Source organism: Beta vulgaris, chromosome 1 (genome assembly GCF_026745355.1).
Source record: "Beta vulgaris subsp. vulgaris cultivar EL10 chromosome 1, EL10.2, whole genome shotgun sequence".
In the NCBI taxonomy this organism is placed as follows: Eukaryota; Viridiplantae; Streptophyta; class Magnoliopsida; order Caryophyllales; family Amaranthaceae; genus Beta; species Beta vulgaris.
Genome location: NC_079202.1, coordinates 61,045,054 through 61,055,496, shown reverse-complemented (window position 1 = coordinate 61,055,496; position 10,443 = coordinate 61,045,054). Strand labels below are relative to the sequence as shown.

At 31.4% G+C, this 10,443-nt stretch overlaps 4 non-coding genes across 4 annotated transcripts; all 4 read right to left on the bottom strand.

Annotated features, from left to right (window-relative positions):
• Window positions 1-695: 695 nt before the first annotated feature.
• Window positions 696-855, bottom strand: LOC125494604 (U1 spliceosomal RNA). The gene has a single exon (XR_007270843.2). It is a non-coding gene; the product is annotated as a U1 spliceosomal RNA (small nuclear RNA).
• A 2,234-nt stretch (window positions 856-3,089) lies between these two features.
• On the bottom strand, window positions 3,090-3,253 carry LOC125494480 (U1 spliceosomal RNA). The gene has a single exon (XR_007270728.1). It is a non-coding gene; the product is annotated as a U1 spliceosomal RNA (small nuclear RNA).
• Window positions 3,254-4,975: 1,722 nt separating this feature from the next.
• LOC125494555 (U11 spliceosomal RNA) lies at window positions 4,976-5,105 on the bottom strand. The gene has a single exon (XR_007270802.1). It is a non-coding gene; the product is annotated as a U11 spliceosomal RNA (small nuclear RNA).
• Window positions 5,106-6,440: 1,335 nt separating this feature from the next.
• On the bottom strand, window positions 6,441-6,557 carry LOC125494535 (U5 spliceosomal RNA). The gene has a single exon (XR_007270782.1). It is a non-coding gene; the product is annotated as a U5 spliceosomal RNA (small nuclear RNA).
• Window positions 6,558-10,443: the final 3,886 nt, after the last annotated feature.

Below are 10,443 nucleotides of genomic sequence, written 5' to 3'. Positions count from 1 at the left end.
AGAGGACATAACTACTAACCATGATTCTGCATAAAAATCTTGAAAGGTTACATTTAGCCATAGCGAATGTTACCTTTAATTAGCACAAAGAGACATTGATGCCCAAGTCGAGTTCGCAAATGTCATAAAACCAACCAAATCAAAGCACAAAAAATTTAGGACCTGCATATTAGAAGTTTCAAAACTAAACAGGAATGTTTGAACTTTAACTACTAAGCTTCTTGAGCTCAGAATGACTAGTGAAAACAGATTTTCTAATAGTGGATCTGGAGGTGGGAATTCAAGTTTTAAAACTAACCAGTAACCACAAAGGGTCAAAGAAGCAACTTAAGAGTGTAGACATTCAAAGCTTCATTTCCTTTCTATTTATACTGATTCCATGTTTTAAAACTAACCACAAACGATCAAAGAAACAACTTAGAGTACAGACATTCAAGCTTCATTTCCTTTCTATTTGTACTAAAGATTAGCATGTATCATGCTTGATTATCATTGACGACATTAAGTTGAAAGTTGTAACTATAAACTGCTGATTGCAATTGATTGATTTACATGAAGCAGGAATCATTATAACAGCAACCCCGTAGAAAATCAAGAAAATATATATTTAACATTCAAATTAGTAAAATATTTGACATATCATTACGTCATAAATCTGGTATAGTTTAACAAGTAAAAAATTAGATTGGATTGAGCAGGGGCCGCGCGAACGCAGGCCCCCTCAGTAATAAATAATGACGTAGACTCTCCCACTTGGGGAGATCTTAGGATGTTGCCCCTCCTAAGTGCAATGGAGGCCAACCTCCTAGGCAATGGGCCTTCTTGATCGCCCATAAACCCCGTCCAGGTAAGTATGTTATAATGTTGCTCTAGAGTTTATTTTATAACCATCTTCCTCTATTCCTCTGCCATCCAATGCTGATGTGGGACTTTTGAAAGCCTTTTCTCATAACCATCCAGCTTCTTTTACAACGGTACACCCAATTACTGAATGTTAAATATATATTTTCTTGATTGGGTGTACAACCATCCAGCTTCATGCATCTAACAACATGTTTTCCTAATAAATTCCTTATTTTTTACACAACAGAAGATCCATGTGATAAACCTATCAGAGCACGATAAAGGATCGAATTGTTAATGAATAACCAAAGCAAAGATTGAGAGATACCTTAAGGTTATCAAACATATTATTTACTTTACACTCAGCTTGTAACTTGTACTTGGTTAGAACTTTTTAACTTTTAGTTGATTAGAACTGATTGTTTCTAATGTTTGCGATTCTATACACTCAATAATACAATATTTTTCAAATAGATCCACAGTTGACAATTAATTTGTTTTAGAAAAATTACTTGTAAAGCTACAAAACTTTTATTTCCATCATAGCATAAATTAGACAAAGTAACTTCTTGTGCGATGACTAATGGTCTCTACTAACAATAGCCACATATAATTCTCTTTTAGTTGATTTGATATCATGTAGAAGTAAATTTCAAGACAACTTAATTCATAGTCTACATACTAATAATTTTTTATATATATAATCAGCTATCCTTGCATCTTCATTTTACACATCAAAGTCCACATAAGTTTTTTATATTTATCTTTCACAATTCAATTTCCTACCTATTTTTTGGCACATGATAAGGTTGGATACAAGTACCTTTAGGTGCTTTTAGAGCACAAAATAGAATTTGAATATTTTAAGCCGAAGCATTGTTAAAACTCTTAAAAGAAAAAAAAAAAAAAAAAAAACTAACTTGTTAGAGAGAAGGGTGAAATTCAATGAAACCGTGTTACATAGAGTAAAATTCACTATCTAGTGATTGAAAATAGTTACAAATGATAATTTGGAACAAAATTTTATCGATTGAGTTTGCTTTCAACTAATTGTAATTGGTTAGAACTAATTGTTTCTAATCACAAGTTTACGGTTGATTTACACTCAAAAAAATACTATATTTTTTAAATGGGTCATAGCACTCGTAGGTGACAATCAATGAGAAAGAAGAATTACTTGTAAAGCTTCAATTAGGAAACTTTTATTTTCATAACACCATGACTAGTGGTCTACTGATAAATTAATTGCTACATAATATTCTTTTTAAGCTGATTTGATATTTTGTAAAAGCAAAGTTTAAGACAACTGCATAACGAATCACGCATGATTAAACTTCAAGTTACATTGCATTCCATTGTGAGGTCGGTTATATGGAGCCATGGAGGGCAATTCCTTCAACATCATTTACGTTAGTGATAAGCGCTTACAACTTCTATCTCATAAAACATTTCAACTTGAAAGAGAATGGGGGTTCTTGCCTCCTATAATAATAATGGAACCTTTATTGAAAGAGGTACCCAATAAATAGAGTGATATGTATATATACTAGAACAATCTTGAAACTTGTCTATGTGGAAATCAAGTAGATTTAGATTAATCTAACACAAATAGGTGCTAATAAGGAGGAAAATATTATGTTGAATGTAATTGGTTGTTTACGATTGTGAGAGTGTCAATGGTCACAATTACGAGGGAATCAAGCATCTCGAAAGCTTGATAATTATTTGTGTTTATCTTAATTTCATCCTATCATTCATAATCATCATCTTTAGGTTCCATTAATCATCTTTTTCACCGCCTATAATTCTGCTAAACTATGTCAGCCATGCTGATTCCTAGCAATGGGCAGGTTGACGAGACTTTTCATGGAAAAAAAACGTAAAAAGGCAATAAATGGTTAGATGCTCATGCTTACCATATGATAGATCAATTTGAGCAAAGACCATATATTCTCAAACCATTTATAAATCATACAATTGTTGTATTTATATATATCTTGACACATCAGTTGAAACACACAAGTTCAAACATAAAAATAATCAGGTGCATTTTAATCATCATGTGATAATAATTTTACATCAAATGATCGTTCCCTATGGGCAAATCTACTTGGACCACTAAATTACCGTATCAATAAATTACCACTAAATGATCATTCCCTTAAGTCTACTATCACCTCCTATAGAGTTAGAGCTTACAAGTCTGAAAGGGATATTAGAAAGTTATAAAACTAAGACTAAATTGAATAGGGGTCGCGTGAACGCAGGCCTCCTCACAAATAAATTATGACGTAGACTCTCCCACTTGAGAATAATATCTTAGGAAGTTGCTCCTCCTAAGTGCAATGGAGGCCAACACCCTAGGCAATGGGCCTTACTGATCGCCCATAGACCCTGTCCATAGTGGTGTAAAAACAGGTTCCCGAACAGGTTATGGTATACCCACGGCGAACCTGGTCAGACCTGGACCAGTCAGTACCTCAAGTCGTGATTGGTCAGGTTTTGTTCAACAGAGTCGATCATATTTGAATCATGGGATTGCTGGGTGCCAGACACGTCTGAATGTTCCGTTTGTACGTCGATCCATTTCTAAGTATGATTACTCGCGGACATTTTTTAACGTGGTTTGTGCAGGTCGTGTTTGTGTTTCATGTACGCTTTGGTAGAGTCAAGTGTACTCGGGTTCAATTACTAATGCCCTTAGTTCGATCATTGTGAATCATCAGGTCCATTCGCTAATCAACTTTAGTTAACTCTTGGTCGAGTAATTTTGACTTTGTTATGGATTTTGTAACTGAACCATATTATTAAAAGTATTAAGATCGACATATGTGTGTGTGCGTGTGCGCGCCAGCGTGCGCGAGATAAGTATATGGATGATAACGAACATCTAATAAAAACACTATATTGTTTAGCGTGATGTTTAGTATATTCTCTTATTCAACTCGTATTCGACTAGTCAACTACGTAAAACCATTCTAATAAGTAAAGGAGTAGAACAACTCTTCATATGTTCTAATATTATATAATATAACAAACGACAATAATAACAAGTAGACGATCAATTTCATGGTTTATTATTATAAGCATTATGATTGATAGATAAGTTTGTAAATAGTTATGATGATAATGAGAATAATAATAATAAACATAAAATGATAATAATAACAATAACAATAATAATAATAATAATAATAATAATAATAATAATAATAATACAAATAATAACAATAATATTAACAATGCTAATAATAACAATAAATACAAATAAGAACAGGAATACTAACAATAACAATAGAAATACTAATCTCTATTATATAAGTCAAGGGGGACCCATGGTGTTTCCCAATGAAATTTCTTTTTTATCCTTAGCTATATATATATATACTTAATTGGATATTCAGATTTTGTAAAATTATATCCTTTTCTAATTTAAAGAGGGGTAAAAAACTCCAATAATAAACTAAATAAGTATTAACAAAGTACCTTGATATAATGAGAAAAATGGTTACTCAATAAAATAAATTATAAATTTAATTTGACTACAAAATTTTACATCTAAATGTTTATCTCAATTTCTAAAAAATTTATAGATGACAATAGTTTGGATACAGTAATTATAAATCATATTTTATAACTATATTTTAATGAAATTTATTAAGAAGAGACTCAAATATTGTACTTGTCCAGAAATAGGTTGGTAAAATTGGATCAAGTTAGACATATTTTATTTTATTTGGTTCTATTAATTATAGTTGAATTCAGGTCAATTATAAACAAATCGGGTTGAACCGGGTATTTATAGGACCCAATTGTTTTGGTTAATATCTGATGGGGTTATAGTCAGGTTTGGGTTATGGTCAAAATATAATATAGCCGGGTACCGGTCGGGTTTGGGTAATGCCGAGTTAAGTTTTGGTCATGTCTGGAGACCAACCATCACGGGTACCAACTTCAAACCAGATCAATATCAAGTTGACCCAACGATTAGATTTGTTTCTAACACCACTAATTGTGATAATATTCTTCCAGCATGCTGTGAATTCCATTTGAGATTTTAATTGTTTGAAGGTTCAAACTAAATCTTCACCAATGTGGTTAATAACTATAAATACATATTTTTCGAAATGTGCAGGAGGATCGGCCAAGCAAGCCAATCCTATAGGCTTCCACAAATTATGCCGGCCATATGTCTTGATAGCCATACAGCACCCGCCTTATCTCAAGACAGGCGTGGCATAATTAGCCAACCGACCCTTTTAAATTGTAAGTGACTGTAGGTTGTTTTACTTTATAGACGAGCTGACCAACTCCATTGAATATTCTTTCCCAGTATGGGAAGTTTCTTATAAGAGAGGTATGTTTTTACTAAATTACTAGTAATGAGTTGTTGAACTTGGGGCCAATCTGCTTCAAATCCCAAGCCACACTACCTAGTACCTGCTTCCGACTCAAAAGTGAAGGTGTTCAACAAACCATAAACTATGATTCTAGATCTTCAACATATCATGTAATTTTAATGGACATTGTTGTAATGAATCACACACTACTTCAGTAGGTGCGATTACTTGATTATAAACCACATATACTTTTAGAAAATGTAGTGTGTTGTCATATCAATCGTATATGATTGTAAATCATTGTGAATTTTATTCATAAATCATAATGTGATTTATTCACAATGTTTGATGGAACATACAATAAGTTTCTAATTCGGTTTAAGATGAAAACAATTATGATACTCGTAAATATAGTTTGTATCAATTCATGGACAATACAAAATAAAGGATAAGAGTTAGCTCAAGTGGTAGAGCGCTCCTCCTTGTCCCCTGAGGTCAGAAGTTCAGGCTAGTAGCCTTTTAGGGGTTAGCCCTTGGGCTGACTTAATTTTATAATAATATTCTTGAAGACATTATAAATAGGCAATAGTGTATCGATTTGGAATTAAAGAGCGAATGATGTTACATTCATCTCATTTTCGTGAAGTAATGGAACTTCATAAACAAAATAGGTATGTTTCTTCATAATATTTCATTAAGCAACATCTCTAGGGGTAATAATATTGAGAGATCGACCCCTGCAAATTCATATTTTATAATTGCTAAACCTTAATGTAAGATCAGCCAACATCTATAATCGAAAAATTGCCCAATTTATGCCTCTTTGCTTAATTATTATTCTATTCAAGCCTTCTCGTAACTTATATGAAATGCCAATGTTTGTTGCAAATAACAGACGCTATTATTTTTCAATCCCGACCGGTACTAAACATATAATGATATAAACATCCATTTTTCAAACCCACACCATCAATTTACACGAGAATAAAGTTCACTTATCCAATTCAAGTTTAATGATCCAATTTACTGAATAATTGATCCAATTTAAGTTTAACGATCCAGTTTACTGGATAATTGATCAGTTTAAGTTTAACGATCCAATTTAAGAAATAATGATCCAATTTACTGAATAAAAAAAGTAGAAATTGCTCACAAAACATTTGATGCAGAAAATAAATAATTTATCAAGTCACTAATTATCAATTAAAAATCACAGTAACAAGTATAATATTATAATTTTCTTAACTGTTATTAGTAGGAGTTCTTTTTGGGAACTCCATCCAAAAATAAACGTATGCCACTCAATGCAGCGAGCACACGGTATTCTTTAGTAAAAGGCGAAAGAATAGTTCGCTTTGTGCTCACTGCGTGGCTGCGTGAAGATTTATGGTAGGAGTCTCACTCATTTTATATTATTTCGGTTGGTCAGTACTTATAAGTAGTCGATGTGGGACTGATTTACCTCTTTGTTTTCCTCGCGTTTCTAGTAGTAATAGCATTAAGCTCTGGTATATTGCTTTCATTTCCACAATTCTACGAAATTTATGAAGACATCATTTAACACATATCAGAAATTTATGATTTACAGAAAGATTTACAAATTCTCAGTTTAAGTAAAAACTATTACCCTATTAATTTTAAAGCTCATCAATCAAAGTATCAGATCATATCAATTTACACCAAAAAGAAGTATCACTATATCATCTTATTGTTAATCTTGTATAAAGATTAGTTCTTTGAACATAAATATATATTATCACGAAAGTATTAGTTAATTACGACCTCCGTCTTTTATTAGTTTACCCCTTTTGACTTTTGACACTATTCACATACATGACTTTGACTATCTTTTGTAATTTGTATTTAAAGAAAAATATAATCATGTGAGATCTTGTTGGATTCGTCTCAATGTGTATTATCCAAATATCAACTTTTTGTATTTTTTACTTTATCGAAAATTAGAGATATTAAGGGTCAAATTAGTATCTCGGCAAATGTGCCACAAAAAGAGAGGTAAACTAATAAAAGACGGAGGGAGTATAAAATATTGCTAATCTTGTATAGAGATTAGTTCTTAGTATTAATTAATCTTGTAGACGAAACTAGTTTTTGGGACATGTATTTAATTTTTTTATAGTCCCATGGACTTTACAAGAGCCCCTATGTTTACAGGTGAAAATTAGAAATTTTGAACATTGGATTGTAGAGTTGGTATTAATTAATCAGTTCGAGAATTTAAAGAAATAATCGTGCGTTGATTCTTATTAGGGATCTTAACCCTATATTAAGAGACTACTCAAACATGCTAATTAATAATATATCAAAAAGAATAAAATTGAATTGATAGCTAAATAAGGAATTCTTTGATGAAACTTCCAAGCACAAAGAAAAACAACATATATGTATCCAAGAAATGCAGCCAAAAAAATAAGGACAATAAGTAGTGTTTTTTCTATCCTCTCAACAAATTGTTGATATCCTACATAATGTAGGAATTTGGCTAGGATTTGGACTAAAAAAATCTATCAAATAAGTGTTAAAACGCTTCCAAGTATGCTTGCCAAAACCTAGTCTTGGTGAACAAATATTGTTCGCGAAGCAAACTGCCAACACCATATATCCTTCTGTTAAGAAACCATGGCTAGCTCACAACAAACATAGTAGCCTGGGTGCGGAGTGGACAACTCCGACTTCTAATTTCCCTTTCATAATAGTTCTATCTACAAGTAGGTTAATTGCGAAGATGAATCACATGCCACAAGCATGCTTTAATTAATAGTTTAAACCACCCTCCATGAACATCTTTGTTTTGCATACGAAATACCAAAGGAACTTCACAAATGCTATCATCTTAAGCCATATTCTACAAAAACAAAATAAAACAAAACATACTGAAAGAGATGACGTAAAAATATGAAGAATAATCGTCCTAAAAAGGTCAAATATATGGAGAAAATGAGACAAGTAATAGACAAATATAGCATATTAATGCATGTATATAGCGTTATTAATAGTTTTTGAAAGTTAGGTAATACATTTTTATTTATGTAAGTATTATCACATGTGATTCTGTTAGCAAATCCGTCTTTGGTGAATATTGTTAAAATATCTTATTTTCACGTAATAAATATGTAACTAAAGATATAACTAGACAATTACATATTTAGAAAATTTGCATGTGCATGTTAGGAAGATATTGAAAAAACATGAAGGGAGTATTAATTTAGGACCTTTTATTGTCATTAATTTATAGGTGTATTTTTAATTCCTGGTCAACACCAAAAACAAAGAGAATATGAAAATAGAAAAATAAATATTTTTCCAATGTTTAATTGTTAAACAGCATCACAAGTAGATGAGTTGGTCCTCCAACTCACATCACAACGAGGATGTGGGGTTTAATTGATTCTTGTTCCCCCTCCTCCTCCTCCTCCTCCTCCTCCTCCTCATCCTTATTTGATACGGGCAATGTAGGGTAGGGAGCATTGATGTACGCAAATATAAAATACTATCAAGCTTAAAACTAATATATATATATGTCATGTTACCACATGTACTCCTCCTCCCAAACAAATGATACAAACTAATCAATAAAAAATATATATGTGTAAAGACTCGAACACGCAACCTCTTATTTCAAATACAAAAATACTAACCACTAATATATATCAAAAACATTTTAGACTTGATAACAATCCCACAACTAAAAATTCATTTTTATGGGGTCAGGTACCCCGCTTGGAAAAAGATGCAAGAATTGGGTCAACTAATGTACTTGCTTTTAAGCTACATGTTTATCGCGGATGAACGCATCATTATATAATTTTTTTCTTTCTTTTTTCACTGTAAACTTAATCTCCCCTTATAGGAAACAATTGTTAAAATGTATCGATTTAGCTTATTTGCTATCCAATACCACATTGTTGTGCTTATGGCTTTCAAAGGAAAAGGAAAAGATGAATAATAAGAAGAATCGTCATTTTATAGGAGAAGTTGGATCAGATGAATCAACATTTTTATAAAAATGGACGGACGAATCATCATGTAATGAAAAAACTAGTTGCGATGCAATCTTCAAGTGAGAATATTTACGTTATGGTTGATTGGTAGTAAATCCTTTTGAGGAATGATGAGTAGACTTGCCATGCCATTGACACTTGATGTAACACCCCCAAATTTCTCTCTTTTGGAAAAGATATATTAATATAAAACTCCTTGAGAAACTTGAGAGTATTACCGCCACGTGATAACGTTAAAGGCTTTAATACTAACTACTAACTAACTTTAAACTAATGCAGCGGAAATAACTGAACTAACTTCTCTTTATTAATATAAACTTTATTGTACAACTATAACAATAATAAAGAAAATAAAATAACAACTCCTTGACTAATTATGATTCCTCACTAGCTCCCCATATGAAGTATGCATCAATCAACCTGTAAAATCTGCTCACCAAAAGGGTCATCACAGGGACAAAGCCATAAACAAAACAAAACAAAACAAAAGCGTGTCAGTAAAAATACTGAGTACATGTATATGCGGAAATTTAAATACTTTACTAAACATTAAAATACTCATATAAACTTCTTGTATACTTGAAATAATTTGTATAATAAACTCCTTGGATACTTGATATAATATAAAGTATATAACCTTGATAAAAATCCTTTTTCCTTGCCTAGGTACCTTGCCTAAAGTGTGCACCCCCCCAAGTTTAGTATTCCTTACTGAGTCTATTACGAGGGGAACTACCTTGTCCACATGACTTATACAAAAAGTACATGGGTAAATAATATAATAGCTACCGTTCTTGCTAATAAATAACAAGCCGTGGCCTCTTTATAAATTGTGATCATAAAAGATCATATACTAATAAAAATCCTTCTGAAATAATCCTCCTTTAAAAAGAATAATAATTCTTAAAACTTAGCCATAAAAGGCATAAATAAAATAACTTGCTCAAGGGTTAACCTTTGAAAAATAATAATAGTTCAAAAACACTCCTTTTTAAATATATAAACATGAATAAAAGATCAAACTCCTTCTAAAATATTTGAATATAAATTCAAAGATAAACTTTATAAATATATTAAATGAAAGACATAATTCAAAGTTCATAAATAAAATTTATAAACATTCAAACATGTTCATATAAAACAGATGCAGTTCATAATAAAACTCATAAAAACATTATTTCAATCCAAAATATTTTCCTAAAAACATGATACTACACTTGCAAAACAATTATTAAAGATCT